The sequence below is a fragment of the Diorhabda sublineata genome, chromosome 9 (assembly GCF_026230105.1).
Source record: "Diorhabda sublineata isolate icDioSubl1.1 chromosome 9, icDioSubl1.1, whole genome shotgun sequence".
In the NCBI taxonomy this organism is placed as follows: Eukaryota; Metazoa; Arthropoda; class Insecta; order Coleoptera; family Chrysomelidae; genus Diorhabda; species Diorhabda sublineata.
In genome coordinates this window covers 17,406,101-17,430,119 of record NC_079482.1, presented here as the reverse complement: position 1 = coordinate 17,430,119, position 24,019 = coordinate 17,406,101, and the positions used below count along the sequence as shown (strand labels likewise).

The window sequence follows — 24,019 nt, the reverse complement described above, 5'->3', positions numbered from 1 at the left end:
TTGGGAATATTATTGATACATTTGTTCTAAGTTTGAAGGTATCAATTCTATATATTAGTAATATTCATCTATATACTTCTATCGTGAGTGAGTAAGCAGGTCAGAGTCTCACCAGAGTGTGGATATGCTTTCATGAGTTATCTCAACCTTCTCAACGACGCAGGATATTATAAGCGAAGTCGCAAGCCTTGCAATATATCTTATAAAAAGATTATTGGTAATTAAGTATTCATTATTGGTGGTTCATGGCTGCAAGACAAAGTAAACAAACGCATTAACAATCAGAGTTCTATGGGTTAATTTACTCGCTAGTGCTAGATAATTTAACATCCATAATGTCTAGTGTGTTGGTGAGATTTATATCCAGTGATGCAACCTCTTATACCTTCAGACCTTTTGCGTTTCGTCGCATTAACAACTCCTTTAGTAGTGGATTTGGGTGAGTTTCTATAGTTTTGTGGTGTTTGTACAGTGAGCACTCCAGGTCCACGTGAATGGGTGAGTATCTACTGGTTGATGGAATATTTTAGATTTGGATCTCTGAATAATATTTATATTAGATCTGGAAGCGCAGCTCTACAGCTTTATTCCATGTCATAGGCTTGATGACAGATATGTAGATAAGGACTCTGTTTCCAAGTGAGACTTTGTAGTTTGTCTATGATGTGTTGATTCCAGTTAAGTTTTTTTTAGGTGGATTCCTAAATATCTAGCACTATCTGCTGTATTGTTCAACTTAACTGAAGGACATGTGCTCTCACGTAGCGTGAATGTTCATTAATTGATTTGGTCTCATTAAGTTTAATCCTCTATTTTTGTAGCCACTCCTGTAATTTGTCAAGATGAGTCTGGACATGTTTTGCTGCTGTTTATAGTTCGTGATCAGTTGAGAGGATGAATGTGTCACCAGCAAAAGTTTCTGTAGTTGTATACTGTGTCTCTGGTATATCTGATGTATACAGTATGTAAAATAGCGGGCCTAGTACGCTACCCTGTGCCACCCCTGTTGTTATTGTAAAATTTTCGGACTTTTCCTCATTAACTTTTATTTGGAAGGTTCTGTTGTTTAAGAAAGATTTCAGAAGTGGGTAGTAATGTGGAGGAAGAGCTCTTTTAATTTTATTTAGCAACCCTTTATGCCACACTCTGTCCGATATCAAGTAAAACAACAGAGCAGTATTCTTTGTTTTCCAGGGCTTTATTTATTTTCTCCGAGTCGGTGTACTTGTTACACTGTCGAATGTTTTTGTTGGAATTCAAATTGATGGCAGGGGATCCATTAGGTAGAAGGTTTATTGGACGGTAAGATGACACGTTGGTCGAGTCTTTGTATTCTGTATTTTTTTCGGAGTCACTGCTTTTATGGGGCTATCTTCACATGAATTACCGATTGATGAATGTTAATATATTTAGCATAGACTAATATTACCAATTTTTCAACTAACTGGAAAAGAAATTAACGACGAACATCTGTATACAAGGCTAAAAAGGAAACATACGATTTTCTACATTTTCATATAATATTTGTTCAATTGTGTTAGGTGCCCCTGTTGAGATATTTCTTACACCCAAAATTCTCACGTTTTAGTTTCAGTTCAATTATCTTTAGAGTATTCACTAACATTAATTTTAAATGATTTTAAATTATGGACGGTTTGAATTCCTGAAATACTTTGAAGGTCCTTTGAAAGTTGGGAAATTGGAAAAAAATCATTTTGCTGAATCAAGAGCGGAACTGGAGCTAATGGAAATCCGATGTTACGTTCAAAGAATTCGTTTTTTTTTTCTCTCTTCCTTCTCATGACATTTTATAAAACTAATCACTGACTTAAAACTGAATTTCGATTGGACTTGATAGAATAAAGATAAAGATTTTTGTACGGACATTTTTTATCTCGTATCAAAATAGATTGTCTGATTTATCTCATCTATTAGTTTGGTTTGTTATGGAAATTGCTAAAGTGTTTGAAGTATTGGTTCATTTCTTGAACTGCGTGTTCGGTCAGTCAGTCATTTCATTGATTGAATAAAAATTATTTACATAATACCAATTTGAAAATAATAGAAGATGGCAATTTTATAAATCGAAGCATGTTTTATATGGAAAGAAAAAACGTGGGAGAGCTTCTGATTTCATATGAGATAAAATTTTATTATACTTGAACACCTTAAATCCTTTTCAAACTTGAGACACTAACTTTATTTTTGTTGAACTCAACCACGTTAAAATGGATATTTTGGGCACAAAATCCTTTTCAGACTTGATATCAAGCTTTTTACGTTCCACACTTGATATTTATCTACTACACTAAATTTAAACAATTTTCATTTGAATGCGGAAAAATGGTTAATAATAACATACAAAGAAACTTCCTCGATTCTGATTGTTGAAAATGCTGACACTGTCAGTTATCAATTTAAATAACGGCTCCTTATTATTAAATTTGTATTTAGTGAATAATAATTACTTTAGATCACGCCTGCATAAACAATATTGGAGATACTGGTTCTTTCGAGGTACTTCAGCTGGATACTTCAACAAGCGTAAATAACTCAATAACTTATATTCAAGGTTGGGTAGGAGATTCATAATTTTTTTGAACAGTGTTGGAAACTGTTTGTACTATAACCAGACCAGACCAATTATTGTTTTTAATAGTTTAGAATCATCAATAAATTTTCTAATAATGAAGAAAGCAAGTTTTATTTATTTAACGACGAATTGGAAGAAATTGAAAAAAAATCATTTTCATATAGATTTATTTTTTTATTTGAAAATGAGGTTTATCACTATATATGACTACTACTTAAAGTCTTAAATTATAACATACTGAATTAATAGGATGTTTCTAAATTCTCGTAACGAAATTCGAAAGGTGTATATTTTTTTCATCATATTTAAGTGTTGATTGAAAGATTTGGTTTAATCGCAAGTCTAACCATCGATACCTATACTACTACTAAATACATGGTATGTTCGAATGGGTGAAATCTGCAGATCATACTATATTCATCACATTTTTTTCCGAAATTGAGTTTTATAAAATAACATATTATTATAATTAATAGATTCGTAGAAAAAAAGAAATACCTATATAGCATCATGTGTTTTCGTTTTTTTTTATAAAATAAAAAATTACGTATTGAGAATGGGAAACAGTAAAGACGAAGAACAGAATTACGATTGTTGTTGTTGAAAATGATTGTCGGCAACCAAAATACAATATGAACATAGTCTACGTCTTATGGATCGGCGAACATGTTCAAATATTTGACAAGTATTCCATACATAATGTTTGAATCACATTTTCAAATTGTTAAAACCAAGTATTACTGGCTTATAAACTGGTGAAAAGGTAACTTCAGAGCTATAAATCACATGGATTGAATTCTGCAGATCAAGGAGGCTAGTTTTAGGACTTCTCATCTAATTCAATGGCTACGATAATAGACTACAGGAGTGTTGACATCACACACCGCTATTGTAAGCGCAGGTAAGGGATTACTTTCCAAACAAAGTTTTGAATGCATTTATGATCGTATTTAAGTTTAGTGATTTGAGATTTTTTCGTATTTTCTTTGATAAATTTTGCTAACAAATACCTCCTGACACAAAACCCATAACCATCAGTAAACTAATTGAACACTTTTCAAATAACTTTAAAGAACACACACTATCTCACAAACTTTGAAAAATGAAATAGAGTAATAATATGCCAGCCGTAACGTCACGCTCCGGTTGTCTATCAATTATATCTTGTATAATTATCATGTTTATATATGATGAGATAAATTAGATCAATTGCGAAATTTGGAAATTAATAACATAAGATATGCTGACGACACTGTCTTAATAGCGGAAAATATAGAAGATCTTCAAAGAATTACAGAAAAGGTAAGAAGAGTCAGCGAGCCGCATGGAAGTTCAGAATGCATAGTGGAAATAACCACATTGAAATGGTACATAAATACAAATATCTAGGGAGTTGGACTAATTCGAGAAATGACAGCACTTACGAGATAAAAGTAGGAATTGAAATTCTCACTTTTATCTGCCTTCATTCTGTACAGAATGGAGGCAGCTACTTTAAACAAAGCAATAATAAAAAAAACTGGAAGCACTTGGAATTTGGATATTGAGAAAATACTACGAATATCATGGACAGACAGAATCGCAAATGAAGAAGTTTTACGAAAAATGGCAACACAAAGAGAGTTATTAACTACCGCAAAAGGGCGCAAATTAGAGTACTTCGATCATGTAATGAGGAAAACAACGATAAGAATTCCAGAGATTGATTATGCAGGGAACGATAGAGGGAAGATAGAAGAATATCAGAGCTGCGAAGCTTGAGGGAGAGGTTTAACTACACATCAAACTAATAGAGCAGCTGTACATGAAATATAAATAGTCATGATGGTTTCCAACCTTCGTCCGAAGATGACATTCTAAGAAGAAGAAGGAAGTAATAGTCCAACAAGATATTGCTCTTTATGGATATAGTAATCGGTGGATTGGATGACGAGGTTAAATGAAATTGCTAGTTCAATTACCAGACTTCAAACATTGGAATGTGGAGAATAATCCTAGGCTAATACTACTGAGAATATTCATGTTTTTAAAAATATGTATTGTTACACAATGTAGGACTATTTCTGCAGATACATTTGAAGAGGTACAACAAAAGTTATGTCACTGCAAGAAATTAAATGAAACAATTATAGTAGAATCTCCTATTTCAGAAAATTCATCCCCAATACCTTTCAAAAAGAGATGTCGCTTACCATACATTGAAAATTATTGGGTACAATGACATCGTGACTTCACCTTCGATGAATACGTCATCTATATTCACGAATAGGGAACTTTACAACACTTTACATTCAATTTTACATTTTCACTAGTTTATGTATAATAGAAAGAGATTTTGAAAAATTTGAAAAATATGTATTAGTTCAATTGTAATATCAAAAGCATCGTGCAAAATTTTGAATTATTTGACTAAGTATCAAATTAGAAATTGTTTCGAATAAGAATCTACTTCAAGTTCATTGTGATTCAGATTTAATTAGAAAAGTGTGGAACAAAGAGCGATAACTTGTGTCAACCCAATAAATTCTTCAATTTTCTCGTTTATTTTAGAGATAGCTGCCGTTTATATTGAATAATTGTTCGTTCTAATGCTATTCGCTTAGTAGATTTTATAATGAAACGGCTTAAAAATTTTGTAAGCATCAGAATTTTCAATTTGTTTATGACTTGATTCTTAGGAAATTGCTGAAATAGCTTATATCAAGTGGGAAAAAATAAGACAGCTATTAAAATGAAAGTCAAATGAATTGCAATGGGTTTATTTATTTCTAAGACAAACGTAACTAGAAAAAAACAGCATCATGATATAGCGCCTGCATGTGATCGGCCAATACGATTGAATAGGACCGTAATTTATAGTTTATGTGCTTTATTCCTGAATTTTATAATGTCATAGTTGCATTTTGCATTATAAAATAAGAGGGTTGCTACTTAAGTTTTGAGTTAGACAAATAAAAACAAATATGTATAATTGGATATGAGTTGGGTGCCAAACAAGGACTGTACTACGGCGGTTGTTTTGACTGAAAAACTTTTGTGTTAGAACTGATGTGTGAGAGTTTGCATTATCGTGGTGAAGAATGATTCGTCTTCTGCAATTGGCTTTCCTGATTTTTTAGAACATTTCTGCCAACAGATGCTGGTATTATATTCGGAATTGCCTGTTCTTCGTTGCTCTAATGTAACGGTGGCGACATGTACAATTATCCCGAGAAAACAGGCAACCAACTTTTTTGTGCGATTGTCAAATGTTCATGTGTAATTTCCCAGTTTACGCACAGCATCGATGTTTTCTGATACAACACCCGATTTCGGACGACCTTCACGAAATTCATTCTGTAGTGCGACCACGTTTGATTTCAGAAAACCAGCGGAACGCGGTGATTCGAGATGGTACTTCATCCCCAAAGTCGAAGAAAGGTGATCGGAACACTACAATGGTTTTAGTTCACGTCGAAATTCATATCATCGCGATTCAATTCTATTTTTTGACCTAAATAAATATTTCAAGTATGTGTAATCAACTCAAGCAGAGTAATTTCACCATTAAAAGTGTCAAACCTTATGACAGCATTGTCAGATTTCACATATTCACATCAGTGTTACCATATCTCAAAATTAAATTAGCAACCCCCGTAGATTGTTCTATTATGAAGTGGACATATAAAATGTATTATGTCTTCCAAATCGTCTTCAACTTAGACCCGAATGTTTGAATGTCCTCAAAAAAACAATCAAGAGAGTAAGATAAGGTGACTTGACACCATTGATCCCAGTCTTTCAATTCATCTCCTTCAAACTGGTTATCTAGAAACCTTCGACCATTGAGATCATAAAGTGGTAATACCTAATCTTTTTGAAAAGAAATAATAAAAATTTTACCTATTATTTGGATCCGGAAATGCCGCAATTAGTTTCGGAAGCACTGCCATCGAGATGGGCAAAAATGGTTCAGCTTTTAAGTTCTTTTGGAAGATGTTAAGGACAATAAGGACAAATAAATCTTCCTTTGACGATTCCTATCCAAATATTTGAGGAACTGGGTGTACTTTGTCCGACATTTCTGCAATTAGAGGTATTTCAAAATGTCAAAATTGTCAAATAAAACACATGTTTCTACATGACTTCGAAATCATCAGAAATTATATCCTTTCTTTTGCTATCAAAGTCATATTGAAAAATTGGTTCATAGTCCATAGAATAGTAAAGCCAATAGGCTAAAATTGGTATGTCGTTAATTATAAAAATGACAGTGACAAACAGTTGTTTCATTTGAACAATTGAAAAAATTGATAAAATCAGATGTTACTGTAACTTCAAATTTCAATTTTTTTCATGGTTGGGCCATATACCCAGAATAGAAGAAAACAGGTGGGTGGAAAGAGCCTTAGCAAGACACAATAAGGAAAAAAGGCGTCCACGTAGTAAATGGCTAGATGCATTTAAGGAAGACTTACAAAAGCTAGGGATAGCGAATTTCAAGCCATAGGCCTGCTGTGTATATAAAGAAATATTGTCATGAAAACGCCTAATTGTTGTAAAATTTTTAAATGGATCAGGTGAAGTAAATAATAAACTCGTGAAAACTGAATACTTTAATTAAAACTCGTAACTCGAACGTTTACAAGAAAAGCAAATAACCGACTGACTCTAGTAAAAATACGATACACTTTTTAGACCTCTTTAAACAAGAAAAGAGCGTCATTCTCGTCGTTAGCAAAACATACACATAAACGAAAAACTAAACAGTAGATATAAAAACGGTCAACAAACGTATCGATTACAAAAAACTCGTATTTCAGCCTAAATGCTGACACGGCTAGGCTAGGCTAGGAAACTAGTGCTCATATAACTTTCTATCCATTTATTTGTGGTTGTTACTTGTTTTTATGTTAATCGAAGCTCACAAATGAGTCTCTAAGGAAATAATCTACACCACTAACATAGCAAATTATAAACTTCTCTCCTGAAAAAGAAAATATAATGAACACCACCAAACTAATATTAGAAATATCAAGCCGCACTGATGATTAATTTGACACTGAATTTCAGTGTTTCAGGCTCTTGTTGAAAATCTATGTATAAATGCGTATTCCCATCCTATCATTTCAGGTCCATCTATCAAGATACTATCACATTTACGTTTTTATTACAACTTTTAAATGATCTTTGAGTTCATACAAACTTAACCGTTAATCGTTAACAATTCTAAGAACCGTAATTTATGTTGGTATTTTGTTCTACGCTCTTTGCAATTCCCATTAACATCTGGATGATTTCCAGTTTCGAAAGCGAATATGATCATTTTCAAAACACGTTGGAGACTGATGAACAAAATAAGCCAACTTTTTTACGATCCTTAGAAACAATTACCGCCTTAGAAGAATCGGAGAGATCTTACAGTTTATGTATTCCTAATTATTAGAATATGTACTTTAAAATGAGTCCTTCCAACTCATTATTTGAGATTCTTTTTCACATTTATTAGATTGACTACAATCAACATTGATTCCATTTACAGTCTCTGTACTAGACGTTTCATCGTTCCAACCAATTTAAAAATACAAGAACTATATTGGGTTAAGGTTACAAACCACAATAAACAACAGTTAACGACAAAAACAGCAAATTTTAAACGCAAGTCAGCATAGAAGTGATTTCAACCATGCATATCGACTAAATTGTACGCCATTATGAACTTTTACGACCGGACGACCAATAAGTGGCTGCTCCCATAGGGATAATGATTGTTTATGTTTAGTCTACCTTAAAAATTAAAGAAGATAGTAGATGTGAGACTAAACTCTATATTATAGTTTCATTCATTGATTTTAGTTTCTTTTTACACAAATAAAATATATAGAATGTATATACTCTCGTGATTATGAAACAACTATCGTAACTACACTTTTTATTTGAAAGATACAGATCACGTTTTACCATTTTCATAAAAAAGTTTTATACTGTAACGTATTTATTTACACTCTTTCTTTTCGTTGCGTGAATCAATAAACACTGTCTCTTACGTTCTTAATTTATTTACACACTATACAATACACTTAACTTATATAATTTACTTAAAAATATAACTTGAATAATTTATGCGATTACTTTCTCTATTTCGTTGTTTCCACTAAGACTATTTATTTAGAACTAAATTACTGTGTTACATCAACTTATTTTGATACAACAAATAGAATTCTACAAAGTTCTAGGTCAGGTTAGGTTAGGTTAGGTTAGTTAGGCTAGAAATGAATGAATAGACTAGACTTTCTTAGAAATTGTTTGAAAAAAATACTGTAATAAACCGACTTCTATAATAAAAAGCTCATCAAATGCCCATCCACCATTTATAAAAAAACAAATCAAAGGCGCAGTTCGAATTTGCCGAATTTTAAAATTCCATTGTAGCTGGACAGAGTCGGCTTAAGGACCCATTTCGTGAGCTGGTTCGTAATTTGAATGGAAATTATTTCATGTTAACATGGGAACATTTAGGAGAGTCAATCGTGGCTTAAAAAACTATCAAACAACTATGTTCAGCTATGAATGGGTGCGAAAAAAACATTTGCTAATATGGACAACAAATTTGCTTCATCTCCTAATTTCTGTTTTCCTGCAGGTATGAACCTATTTCCTAGTTCAACGTATTTTTTTAAGCAAATTATCGAAAAATTGGTTAGAAGAGCTTATTAATTTTTCATTGATAGTAGCACAAATTCGGAACTTCTCTTCCTAATCGTCATACTGTACATGGGGAACAGATTTGATTTTGTGAATTCACATCTCATTGAACATTTTCTTGCGTATTTTCCAGTTGAAGTATTCCCCATAAATATCTTCAATAATTGTTGCGAATCACTCCGTAGTTAAAAAATTGCATACTTGTACAAAATATTTTGGTTTCGAGTTCTTGTTTTAAAGTGAACATGTTAGAAGAAGCGATAATTCGAAAATCAATCGCCGTGGTTCACATTTATTTAGGTACATCGTAAACGTTACTTACTAAATTATTATCAAGTTTTAGAGCTGCGAAAATTTATAAAATTTCATATGATATTGACTATAAAATGGGGCAGGTTGTAAACAACTTGAATTACATCACATTTTATGGAGTTTCAGTATAGAAAATCTCTTCATCAAGACTGACGTTATTCGCTGGAACAAAAAATAAAAATGGTTTTCGTGTTAGAAACCCGATCCGTAGTTAAATGTATGAATAAATGAATTGAGCCTAAGCATTAAACTGCGTGCGTAACAAGTATTTCCACTCATTGAGTTTGAAAGCCAGATTATATTTATCTTCTTAAATAAAAATATGGAAGATAATCAATTATTGAAAGATTTTTGAGAGAACAGAGTTTTCAAGTAATTTGTAGATTATCAAGCATAGAAATTGGTTAATGTCTTAACCAACAGCATCCTCAGATTTCTAATATATTTTGTACCCTAATTAACAATCTACTATTAAAAAATTCACTTTACCAACTCCAAAGGTTTAATCTTGAGTCTCTTCTCCATTACTTCAATGTCAAGGAGCTGGATTACCTCAACATTGGTTTAGTGGTGAAGTCGTAGTTCATGACTTGTGGTAAATTTCACTACAGTTTGGTTATTAGTGTCTAAATTCAGATCCTTATGGAGACTATTTCGAATGTACCATGTACCATGTGCATCCCCGATGCTACTTAGTACGTTGTTCTGTAATCTGCAAATGATTTGTAAACTACTTTGACTAGCACAGCACCATGCTGAATAACATCCGGTCTGATGGGCTTGGGGGTATGTTTATAAAGCTTAATTTTCTTGTGTGCAGATAGAGTAGAATTTCATAAAGTCAGTCAATACATTTCATCATTCATTTAAGTTTTTTCTCTTATTCTTAATATGAGTTTTCCAGCGAAGCTTAGAATCGAGAGTCATGCCCAAATATTTTGCTGTATTTGTGATTGGAATTGGTTTTTCTTTAATGTATATGGATATGTGTTGACAAGCACTATTGGCAAAGTACACATCTATAGATTTGGATTGTCAGATTTCACATATTCACATCAATGTTGCCATATCCCAAAACTAAATTGGCAGCCCTCGTAGATTGTTCTATTATCAAGTGGAGGTATAAAATTTATTATGTCTTTCAAAGTGTTTTTAACTTAGACCCGAATGTTTGAATGTCCTCACAAAAACAATCAAGGGGGTAAGATCAGGTTACCTGGGTGGACACACCATTGTTCCCAGATTTCAATTCATCTCCTTCAAACAAATTATCTAGAAACCTTCGAACATTGAAATCATAAATTAGTTCCGGAAGCACTACCATCGAGATGGGCTAAATATGGCTTATATGGTACCATGTAACATGTGCATCCACGATACTACTTAGTACATTGTTCTGAAATCTTGAAATTATTCGTAAACTACTTTGACAAGCTCAGCTCCATAGTTGGATACCATACGGCCAGATGGGCTTGAGGATATGCTTATGAAGCTCAATTTTGTTGTGTACAAAGAGGAATTGCATCAGATTACTCAATACATTTTGGTATATTTAATTGGTTGTTTCTTTTTTCTAATCCTCCACATTGGTGTCCAATACCCTATTTTATCGATTGACCTCTATTTGTTTTGCCGCCTCTTCAAGGCTATTTCCTACTGCTAGTATAGCAGTATCGTCTGCAAAGGTATCTAGAATTTCTCCTAATTTAATCATGTCATTCGTAATTCGTGTATATATATATATATATAATACACGGCCCTGTAGCAGTCCTCCAATAATTTTCCTAAGCTCAGAGTAGGCTTCCTCTTGTTTAATTCTGAAGTGTTTGTGTGAGATTTAGGGTTCTAAGGTAACAGAGAACTGTATAGGCAAATACATCATCATTTAATATTTCAAGCCCTCATGCTAAACTTTATCGAATGCTTGTGCCACGTCGAGAAATATTGTAGAACAGATCGCAGAGTGACTATTTCTAAACCCGAACTGATAAGAGGGGATCGTATTATTCTTTTATACAGTGCTTTTCAGATAAAAGTATCCACCTTTAATAACTTTTGTAATACTGGTATTTAGAAAAAATCCAAAAACACGTCAATTTATGTTGGAAGGGGCAAGCATTATGGCTTATTTAAACTTACTGGAAAAGCCACCCCCTCACCCCTAGCAGCATCCCCTTTATTTTTTTAAATTACTTTTCATATTTTTTATGTGAAATTTGGATACTCCTCTTTGAGCTGATTTCAAAAATGTATAATACTTGTAGGTTAAAGTGGTTAGTTTATGAGATAAACAATTTTTCTTTTAAGAGCACAAATTTTACTTATTATTTACTTTCACCTTATTTGCCTGTACTAAAATGGGTTGTACAACAGTTCAAACTCTTTAATCTTTTTAACTGTGCTATTTATTCTACTTAAAAAATCCAAACAACAAAAAACTCTACTTTTTATTAAAGTTTGACATTGTCAACTAGAATTTGTAGTCACTATTGATAGTGTAATTTGATGATACATTATTTATTTTGTTTCTCTGAAATGGTTTACTCTTTGCAAGAAAGAATTGAAATTGTAGGTTTATACTACCAAAATAATAATTGTGCAAGAGTTGCTGCTAGAATATTTAACGAATTACATGACGGAAGACATGCAACTCATAAGTATGTAATTCAACTGATGGAGAAATTTACCACAACAGGGTCTGTTTGCAATAAAGTGCATAAGCGAGAGGGACTCGTAAATAACGAAGCAATCCAAGTGGCAATTTTAGGGCAAGTCAGCTTAGAGGCTCAACAATCCCAATCGTTGTCAACAATAAGTAGAGCGATCGGTGTTTCATGTTCTACAGTTTTCCGAGTTCTACATAAGTTCAAGTACCACCTATACAAAGTTAAGTTGGTGCACGAGTTGAATGAAGATGATTTTGATCGTCGTCTAGAGTTTTGCGAATCAATGACGCAAATTATCAATAACAATCCACAATTGTTAAACAATATTTGCTTTTCTGATGAATGCTCATGGTCATTAAATGGCTTAGTAAGTAGGCATAATTGTAGATATTGGGCTGAAAGTGATCCACATATTATGCGTGAATTCCATACACAACATCCCCAAAAGTTAAACGTTTGGTGTGGTATCCTAGGTGCCACATTGTCGGACCTTTCTTCATCAACGGAAATTTGAATGGTGAATCATATCTTGAGTTACTCAGGGAAGGGGATGACCCACGTATTACAACAATAATAGAAAATGATGATAACCTTTCCGAAGATTTACTGGTATTTCAACAAGACGGAGCTCCCCCACACTATGCTATGCCTGTCCGACAATTTTTAAACGAAACATTCCCCGCTCGTTGGATAGGTAGAAGGGGGCAGATGATGGAGTGGCCACCTAGGTCACCGGATTTAACACCCCTAGACTTCTTTTTATGGGGGTATTTAAAAACAAAAGTTTATGCTACCCAACCAGAATCTCTGGATGATTTACGAGAGAGGATAGAAAATGAATGTCGACAATTAAATAATTTTGAACACTTATTGTAACTTCATAATAAATAGCACAGTTAAAAATATTAAAGAGTTTGAACTGTTGTACAACCCATTTTAGTACAGGCAAATAAGGTGAAAGTAAATAATAAGTAAAATTTGTGCTCTTAAAAGAAAAATTGTTTATCTCATAAACTAACCACTTTAACCTACAAGTATTATACATTTTTGAAATCAGCTCAAAGAGGAGTATCCAAATTTTACATAAAAAATATGAAAAGTAATTTAAAAAAATAAAGGGGATGCTGCTAGGGGTGAGGGGGTGGCTTTTCCAGTAAGTTTAAATAAGCCATAATGCTTGCCCCTTCCAACATAAATTGACGTGTTTTTGGATTTTTTCTAAATACCAGTATTACAAAAGTTATTAAAGGTGGATACTTTTATCTGAAAAGCACTGTATACAACGGTTTAAGTAGCAGTTTTTGAAATAGTTTCGACAATACACAGAAAAGGGAGTTGGGTCTGTAAGAAGAAACTTTGTAACGGGATTTACCGCTTTTAGTGATCCTAATAACCTCTGTTACCTCCCACATCCATGGCACATATATACTTTAGCCAAAAATATGTATCAATTACATGTGTCTGCTCAAATGTTGCTTTTCTTAACTATTGAAGATTTATGTTTCCTTTCATATCTTCAATTTCTACTTCTTGTTGTGCTTCATTTGGCTGAAAAGTGAAATTCCATAGGGAATAATCTGTGCTGGCATCATTTGTTAATTCACGAATCAATTACAGTACTACTTGATTCGTTTTCATACTTTTTGATTTATCTTTTTAGTATTTGAGTAGCATTATTGAAATTTGTTTTGTGAACAGGAGCCATTTTATCTTAGTTCTCTTTTCTTAAATTAAGTTTCTAATTCGTAGCACAAGAACCCTAATGTGGAATTGGTAACTGGACAATAGAGAAAATACTCTAGAATATTCTACTGGAGTTGAGACAAGCAAATATATTGAGAAATTATAACCAAAAGATATTCAGTGAATGTATCCATCTAAGTAAGAACAATTTAATAATATTATCAGGAGTCTTGTCAGGGTATTCAATGGATACCCTAAGACGCTAGATTTTGAAGAGAACGCAACGTGCAGAATCTGTTCCGTTGACGATAGAACTACATTCTCTTGAAATGTTAGAGACCGAACAATTCTGGAACAATAAACTTGGGAGCATATAAAAGAGAAGATGAGAACATTTTTTGTTTTGTAGCTAGAGCGCTATCCTACATTTTCTGAAAAGAGTGGGATCAATGGATAACGCAGTAAACTCTGCGTATTTCGGTCGCATTGTATATGATATTCTGATGAAAATTACAATTATCAATGACATACATGATCCATATGTAATTGATAAGTGTTTTATATTTATTTTGATGAATTTTCTAAAAAAAAATTCATAAACCGGAACTATATTTTCATCAGTCCAATATTAGGAAAGTTTCTTCAATTACGTAGCTTCAAATCACGTTATTACGAACTCATTTTAATTGTTATTTTCATTTCATCAACCTTTTAAACTTTCGTTTAAAATCTTATGTTATGAATTTCTATTGCTTAATGGTTTTGAATATCATGACTCTCTTCAACTAGGCGAGAGGTTTCGGCTTTTAAACTTAGATGTATGGAATTCATGACATCAACTCATCACGTTGAATGAAACGAACAAGATTTCAATAATCGACAATTTCGAGGGTCCAACTGAAATATGAAATGAATAAAAGTGGAATAAAGTTGGAAATTTCCACAGCACAGCGACACAAAATGTGAATCACGTTTGACCTCAAAAAACAGTCAGAATCTAAATGAATAGATGGTTTGATATCGAGATTCATGATAAATTTAATAAAATATTATTCATTGCCTCATCTGATTGGAATTAATAGCCAAAATTAATTGTGATTCGTCGACAGCTACATATTAGGAATAATCTTGTCGACAATTCTAATAATTTTCTGTGAATAAAATACTTTGAGGTTACTTGGAATTATATACTTTAAACTATTTCACTTTTTATATGTCCGGATGAAAATTTAAAATCTGGTAGGTAACGTTGAACCTTTTCATGAAATGAGCTATCTACACAAACCTAATTGAGTTACAACCATGACATCGTTCCTCTATTCTTCTCTCAACTCACAATCAAAGGAATAGAGAAGTATGTGAAAAATGAAGAGACGAGATCGGTCAGATAAAAGCGCGAAATGTGAGGGAGATAGATCACCGAGAAACAACTAATAAATAGAGAAATGATGAGGTACAGAAATTACTTAAGCATCAATAAGGGATTTGTGAGAAATGATTTGTTATTTCTCCGGTATCCATGCTTTTTAAACGACATACCCAAGAGAGGTTTTTGAGACGTCTAATGAATTTTCTAATGATGTATTCATAAAGTTACATAATTATTATGATAACCCGAATTATCTAGGCTCATTATCTTTAACACCAGTTACCGAAAATATGTAGAATATGTTACATAGAAGAAAGTATCATCGAATATCCAAACAGAGCCGTTGAAACATATCAATCAACTAATGACATGTAATACTTAATACTTAATACATAAAGAAATCAAATAGCCACAGACATTTGAATAAACATAAGAGATGTAGTGAGGGGATAAAAAATCTGATCAATATTTCTAAAGTCAGAAAGAATTAGTTTGCATCATTGTACCTTTCAATATAACTTCACCGATTGGTTCAGACAGATCAACAATCTACCTGAGGAGAAGGCAATTAACCCTATATACATAATAATACCGAAATTTTCATTCCATGCAACAAAGACTAAAGAGGATATTAGAATGTACAAATTTGGATAAAAGTAACATGGAAAACCATGGTGGGAAAAAGGATTAAAATAAAAAAAACTGAACTGGCACCAAAATAAAATTATGAGTATTTTTCTGGAGGAAGCTCTTCATTCGTTTGACGAATAGTGAAAAGCACTATCCTCATAGTTGTAAATCCGAGTCTGGCATGTCTGTAACGAAGTACTTGGAGCAAATAGTTATTTTCAACGTACATTATCGAAAGTTGTAGTTCCAATTATATCCCATTGTGCAGTTGAAGTTCGCGAAATTACTTCAAGTTTAATATTGCTTTCACTACCTGCATTCTGAAATCGTTCATAAAATTCACTAAGTTCTGAAACTGCAGTGAAATCACGATGTCTCTTTTTGCTACTTCATACATATATGCAAATACAAACCAAAACTTGCTTGTTTATCGTAAACTAGTTTTGGAATGTTTAGTGTTGTTAGACTAATTGAATTTTGCCCCGTTCCCAAGATGTGATTATTGACTTACCAGAGTTAGTATATAGCGTAATTACCCACAGACAATTAAAATCCTAGACTTTATATTAGTTAAAACATTTTTGAATAGTTGTTATTTAATATATTGAGGATTTGTCTCCAAGTATCGAAATAATAAGAATCATAAATAAATGCGTATGTGAGGTTTGAACTAGACTTTTCGCAATTGTACAATCTATAACGTGGAAAAAAAGCTAAAGTAAGGATTATTGATGTTGTCAAAATATTTTTTATTTATTATTTCTGATTCCACTTCTTAACACCAAATTCAAGTTACTATAAAATTTTAACTCTCTTTCTTCGCTACATAACGGTTTGACGCCAAAGCTCAGGTATCGGATTGCCTCGATCGCCAGTTTCTTAATGTTGTACGCTGCCCTTGCCTCGAGCAACGTCAGTGAAGAAAATCAAATATTTCAGGTATCAGTATGGTGATGATGAATACGCTGAAGCCAATTGAACAGATTTTAGTTGCGCTCTTGGATTAGTAAAATGGGTAACCTAGTATTCCTTGAGAAGCTTTTTAGGTACGGAGTCGTATAAGAAAGCGAAAAAACGGTCAAGCTCAATTTCCTCTATTTAAAACTGGATTTTCCCACGTAAGTTTGGGCAGACTGGCTCAGATACCGTTTCGGACACATCTCTTGACTTCGCTGTAGACTGCGCAGAGGACGGGCTGCTGGTTCTTCAAGGACTGATAGATATTAAGATTCTACCAATCCGCTGGATCTGCGCGGATTCCGGTTAGTATTTGGAAAAGTACTTCTACTTACAACGGTATTCCTTAGTTAGTTTCTACATCGATGAAGACGTCGTAACGACTTTCTTTCTGGACAAGAGAGAGAAAGAGAGATTCGTTGAGTATATTTTATGTTTGATGGGGAAATTTTGTTATAGAGAGGAAAGTTCATTGGAATTTGCAGATATATGAGTTAGTCCTTTGCGGAGCTGTGGTTGTGGTGATGGGTTTGTGATTACGCTTCTTTAGGCTGCAAACAGAAAAAAACGGATAACCAAACGTGGCACGTGGCTTCAGCCAAAAAACAAATGATTCTCTCCATGTTTAGGGATTTATTTTCCAAGTTTTTTTTTATTTTTTTCTGCTGTGTTTTGTTTGTTTTTTTGGGCTTTTTTTCCATTTTGATTTTTTTTTGTTGGTGGGTACAGCAATGGCTGCATTATTCCCTATCGTCAGCTTCTTTCTAGGCTTTGTGTCATCTCTTTTATTGCTGTAAGCGCTTCTCTTTCTCTAGTGTTGCGCCTTGGCTACGGTTTCTTGAGTTTCGGACTTCGGATGGTGGACAGAATATATCCCTTGTAAATAGTAATTTCGGGGATGATCCATATTTTACATTGGAACCGGGCTATTATTTTTCTGGCTATACTTGAAAAAGAAGTACATATTCTCGTTGAAAAATAGCAGAGGTATAATTTTACATTTAAATAACGTTTTAGATAAATAGTAATTTCGTTACAAAATTTCAAAAACTGAACATTTTGCTTAATTTTTTCAATTTAATTAGTTTTTCAACACAATGACCACATTTCAACACATTTTCTAATCAATGAAAACGTACACGATAAATTTGGAATTTTAAATTATAAATTAAACTCTAAGACTCATATTTTTATCGTTAAATCCAATCTAGAACATTCTATTTAACATAAATCTCCAAAAATCACAATGTTCTATAAGATAGTCCGTCCAGTTTTATTGATATTTTATCATAATAGTTAGTTATAATAGTTGAACTACAAAAGCTGCAAAAATCAAGAAAAGAAAGTAGAATTTGGTACAGTGATCAATATGGCTTTATAGAAATTATTACAATTGAATTATGGCCATGAATATAAAATAAGTCAATAGACCTTAGTTAATACTACCCTGACCAGATTTAGATAGATTTCAAAAGCTAGATCGTTTTGTTAAGTTTTGTGTTCCATTACATGAAAAAGTATTTGAATTGTATGAACTGTGCGAATGCATAGAGTCAAAATGAGATATTGTTATTTTATGCCTTCTTCCCTTATCATGGAAATTCTAAACATTTATCATTCACAAGCTTTTCTTAACTTTAAGAAGTCTCAAGTACCTGAACAAACAAAAACACCCAATAAATTCCGTTGCTACGACATCTCGACAAGCTCTTAACGGTAGTTTATAAAATATAGACCGAATATTATAATATGCTTCTTTTCCCGTGGAATCAGGCATGGAAAATCATGAGTAAACTACTTGCTAAGACTGTAGCAAAATTCAAACTTATGCGATTTATATTAATTAATAAGTGTCAGCTCTGTTTATAATTCAAAACAAAAATACAATAAGAATGGCCGAGAGAAATGATGTTTCGGGACAGTTTTACATGTTTAAATATGAATCCACTTATTTTTAGAACCAATATCAATGAGTCAATAAGAGAATTATAAGTTTTTATTATGAAATAAAACGGATCGATTTCTTGCTTAAGTTTAGATTTGTTTTTTTTTCTATTGTTTGAGAGCTGTCATTAGAGCAAGAGTGTGATCATAAGATAGCTAAGAAGATAGGGATCTTAATCTTCTATTTTCTATAGCTTCTAATAGGTGTCTACCTTTTGAGGGTCTTAGTCTTGAGCCCCTATGTATATGGTGAATACAAGGGTTGCTACTTGAGTTTTGAATGGACAAACAAAAACAAATATTTATAATTGGATATGGCTTTATTGTTTTTCAAAACATTCTCCATTAACATCAAAACATTTTTGCTTGCGTTTGAACCAATTGTCTAAGCATTTTTTCTGATCCAATTGAGGTGTAGAAAAAGATTGAGATCTTAATTTATTTTAGATCTGCGGGAATAAGAATAAATCATTCGGTGTATGACTCATCAATTGGATGTTTTGACTGTTCAAAAAAGTTTTTTTGGGAACTGATGTGTGGTCTTAGATTGACGTGGTATAGAATGATTCGTCTTCCGTGATTTTCTCGAATACTTCTGGCAAACAAATGCTGGTTTACCATTCAAAATTGACCTTTATACGTTGCTCTAATGGGACGGTGGCAACATATCCAGTTATTCCGAAAAAACAGGTAATCATTTGCTTCGGAGCGCTTAGTGCAAGCGACTTTTGTTGGATTTGGCTCGTCTTGAAAAACCAATACAGATTATTATTGTTTAGAATCAGGTTCATATGTATAGATCCATGATACGTCGCCTGTCCTGATCTCATATAAATCTTTTGGAGCACCGCGAATGAATTTTTTCAGCATTTCTTTGAAACAATCGACATGAATTTTTTTGAGCTAATGTGGAATTATTGGGTATGGCACAAATCTTTTTGACATTCAAATGTTTATGCAATATTGAATGTTTGCAAAGAAACCAATGGTTAAGTATACCTGCCTATAACACCGGATTTTGGACAATCTTCACGAATTTCATTTTGTAACAGATTTTTGATTTAGATGGTTTGTAAAGAAGCTAGTGTAATTCAATACCTACAATAATTCCTATGGGTAATGGGTTTTCGGGCATAATCATAGTATCTACATCTACATGATGGTACATAATGGGGGCTGAGTTAATTGACATGTTTATATTCCACATTCTATTTCTAGATAATTAATCATTCAATCATTTTTCACCTGACAGTGGCAATCGTTTCTATTCTTTCCATAAAATAGTTTACCGTATCTTCTAAATATATCCTTCGTGTTTGGAGTCGTAGGTGTGTTTGCTGAATAAGCTGCATTATTTGCTATTCTCGAGGATGGGTCATTGTTATTTCAGCATACACAACACTGGGTTGAAAACAGTTCTCAACTACCAGCTACCAACAACTCCAGAAATTTCTAATTGATATATGTTTATCGAATGAATTCATTTTAATTGAAATATTCTCTTCTATTCCTAACTCATGTACATTTGAAAATGGTAAAATCAAATAAGACCTTAGAAATTATTAAGATGAACTTGAATTGAATTTTAATATCCACATAACATAAAAATGGTTTATAATTTGAATGGACTCGAATTTTACACGAAAATAATTGACCATCAATTTTCATATAATGCATTTGCTAGTATACTGATTGTCTGTATTAGTTTTCTTTCGTATGAATTAAGAAGATTTGAATTGAAATATTTTGTTCATCTTTATCGAATAACTCAACAAATAAAATCGTCGATACAACCTGTATTATTAAACTTCATTTTTGTGATGAGCTACCAACAAAATAATCCTATCATTTTGTTATATGACATTTTTGTTGTTGAGAAATTTATTTTGTGATTCGTTGTCGTTACTTGTGATATATATTATTATCAGAAAGCCGCTGCTGTCGATGAATTCGTTGCAGGAAATGTAATTTTAGCCAAGTAGGCAATTTCCATTTTATCTTTCATACCACCGTTTCAAAAAAAAAATCTATACAAGGAGTGAAAATACATCTGGCAGTTCTCATAGTGAAAAAAAAATGTTTATTTTTCAAATTTAACCGATGGAGCTTCACCAAAGTGAAAACTGCGTTGACAGTTGGATGAGAATGATGTTCTATTATAAATATTCCAGAATTATTAAAGCTAAACAGAAATATACTCGTTAATACACTTACTTAAAATTAATGGATTCTACTTTATCTGTAATATTTGGAATATATACAATCATTTTCACGTGAAAATAAATTTATATACTTTTGAGGTTTGTTTTCAAGCCTTTTATATTCAAGCTTTGCCAACTGAAACGTTTCGCACACTGAATCGCTCTGCTCTTGTGATTAAGAAGCATGATGTCGAACCATACTGACGTGGAACTTCTTGCTCTATTCCAGTCCTTCCAGTCATCAAATGTTTCGATCGTCTTGGTCTCGGCATTGTTACTGATAATATCGGCACGATAAACTAATAGAAATTCGAAACAAACACATCAACCTGTCAACTTCAAAACTTCTAATGGTCAAAATTTGAATCATGCCTAACCAGACTTGACCATGAATTATAAACAATGTATCTAACACAACTTACTTTTATATACATGTTCCACATTCAAAGACGGATATTCTTTGCTGGCTAGCTTGAATAAAACCGATATATTGGAGTTTTCAGCAAATTTTGGAAAGTGAAACACATTAAACTATAGATCCAAGATTTCGGGATGTATCCTTCCCATAATCAGGGAAACCACAATATAAGTGAAGAAGTAAGTTAAAACTTCAAACTATGTATATAACATGTGTATTTACGTCAACTTCATAATATATCTTTGAATACACATGGTTTGAGTTTTTAACTTGCTCTATTGTAGTATCTTTGATGATCAGAAGAACCTTTTGACATATAAATGCATCTAAATATTCTTGATTTTAGGTCTCTTCTGTTTTAAAATTACTTTTTTTTATAATTTTTGATAGATAAAATTTGACGTTTCGACTTTTCTCCTTTATCTTTATCAAAATATGATATTGACAATGACAATTTGCGCATTTATATTAATCATTGGATCACCTACATCATGAATATCAAAATAAGAATAAAATTAAAATAGAAAATGTTCTAATAAAAAAATTATTTTTTATTTAGTCCTTACATCTATAATGTGAAATGTGAAACCATTTATGAAATTCTCTTTTTCTTGTATTAGATTCCGTTCCAAGAATTTTTGAATCTTTATTAATGAATTTATGACTTAAACTAATATAATATTTATTAAAATAATTCGATTCTTTTTGGGAAACTCCTTGTACATATGGCGAGGGAAAATATTTTATGTTTTGATGTTTCGTTTCTGTTTGGTTTTTAATTGATTGTAGTATTTGTTTATCCTTTTCTTGAATATGTTGTTTATCATTTTTTCCGGATAATTATTCCCTTTCAATGCAGATATAAAAACATAAACACAAAAACAGAATGTTATACGAAACCAACATGGTCATCAAGATATTTAAACTTCAATTCGTGTCATCCTATGTCACAAAAAAGATCAGTGATAATAAGTTTGGCTGATAGATCTATCCAACTATCAGATCCTGAATTTAGATTCTTAGCTATTCAAAAAGCAAAAACTGCATTGAAAAGGATTAGCAGATACACAGATAAACATATACCACAATCAATTTAAAAACAAAACTGAAACGAAGCATCAAAACATAAAACATTTTTCTTACCTTATGTGCAAGGACTTTCCCAACAATTATCGAATTATTTCAATAAGTATGATATTAGTATAAGTCATAGAGGACATAAAACATTCTCCAAATATTTCACTAAATTGAAATCTAAAACATAAAAAAACAACAAAAGTAATAATATATATCAAGTGTCCTGTACTAATTGTGACGCTGTCTACCATAGGGCAAACATCTCAGTATTTAGAAAATAGACTAAGAGGTCATCAATACGATAAAAAAATCTAATACACGAAAAAGAGAATTTTTAGAAATGGATCACATTCATAAGAACGAAAAAGCTATAAATGATAAAAAAGATCTAAATAAGATAAGTAAAATTTATAGCTCTATTTTGAAAATTCTAATAAATTTAATTGATTACCGTAATATATTTGAGATGTGGAAACCAAAGAAAAATTAATTTTTCTTATTGGAACAAAGTTCTAAGTTGATTTTATCCTTATTTTGATATTCATGATGAAAGTGAACTATAGATCAATATAAATAAGCAAATTGTCGGTGTCAATATCATAGTTTAATAAAGACTTAAAGAAAAGTCGATACGTCAAAATTTATCTTTCTTTTGAAAACTATCAAAAAAAACATGAAACAGAAGAAACCTAAAATCAAGAACTTTTAGATGCATCAGTTTTTTATTGCGGCATCCACCTTACGAATATCTTTTTCAGATTCAAACTATTGTATATCTGTTGGGTAGAAATATCTATTTTTCTCAAGTTATTGCATGCGATGATCGCGAGATACCAAGACGCGGATTTTTTTAACCATTTCTGGAGTATTTGCAGTTATTTATGGTCCCAGATCTCAGCATCCTTCATGTTCAAATCGCCACTTTTTAAAACAAAAAAGTAAATTTTTTATGTACATCATTTCGAGAAAGAGAATTAATAAATGAATTATTTCTCGTGTTAACTTAGGATTTGACATTCATAATTTTAAATACAGGAAAATCACCTATCCAACAAGTTTCTGTCATTTATAAATTTAATAAAATATATTTTTTTAGAGAAAAACTTTTTTCAATTAAATATCGGTTTTGAGAGTAACCTTGATGTGAAAATAATGCGATGCCCTTTCAAATTCTTGTTTCATGGCTGACCAAACGGTAATGTCGATGTAAAGTATACATTAAAATTGGAAAACGGGATAAATTTCCTGTCACAGACAGATATCGCTGTCCGTCCATTAAGAATCACAAGCAAACAAAATGTGGAAAAATAGAAAATGGTAAACAGCGATGTATTTTTAGGAACCGATTCCTATTTGATATTTATATTTTCAAAATTATATGGGAAATTATGATGTATTACCAACACCAATATAATAAAGTAGAATAATTTGTATGTAAAATCCATGCGAGATGAACATATCATTCATATATACAGGGAAACACAC

At 32.1% G+C, this 24,019-nt stretch overlaps 1 protein-coding gene across 6 annotated transcripts in view; it reads right to left on the bottom strand.

The window, feature by feature from the left end:
- LOC130448864 (FMRFamide receptor-like) overlaps window positions 1–24,019 on the bottom strand; it is a 416,668-nt gene that overhangs the window by 36,133 nt on the left and 356,516 nt on the right. Inside the window, exon 1 of one of the 6 annotated variants that reach the window (XM_056786419.1) lies at window positions 6,476–6,582. The exons of the other annotated variants lie outside the window; for them this stretch is intronic. The gene's annotated coding sequence lies outside the window, so the exon portion shown is untranslated. Of the gene's footprint in view, window positions 1–6,475; window positions 6,583–24,019 lie in introns of those variants that run through there. 6 annotated transcript variants of the gene reach the window in all.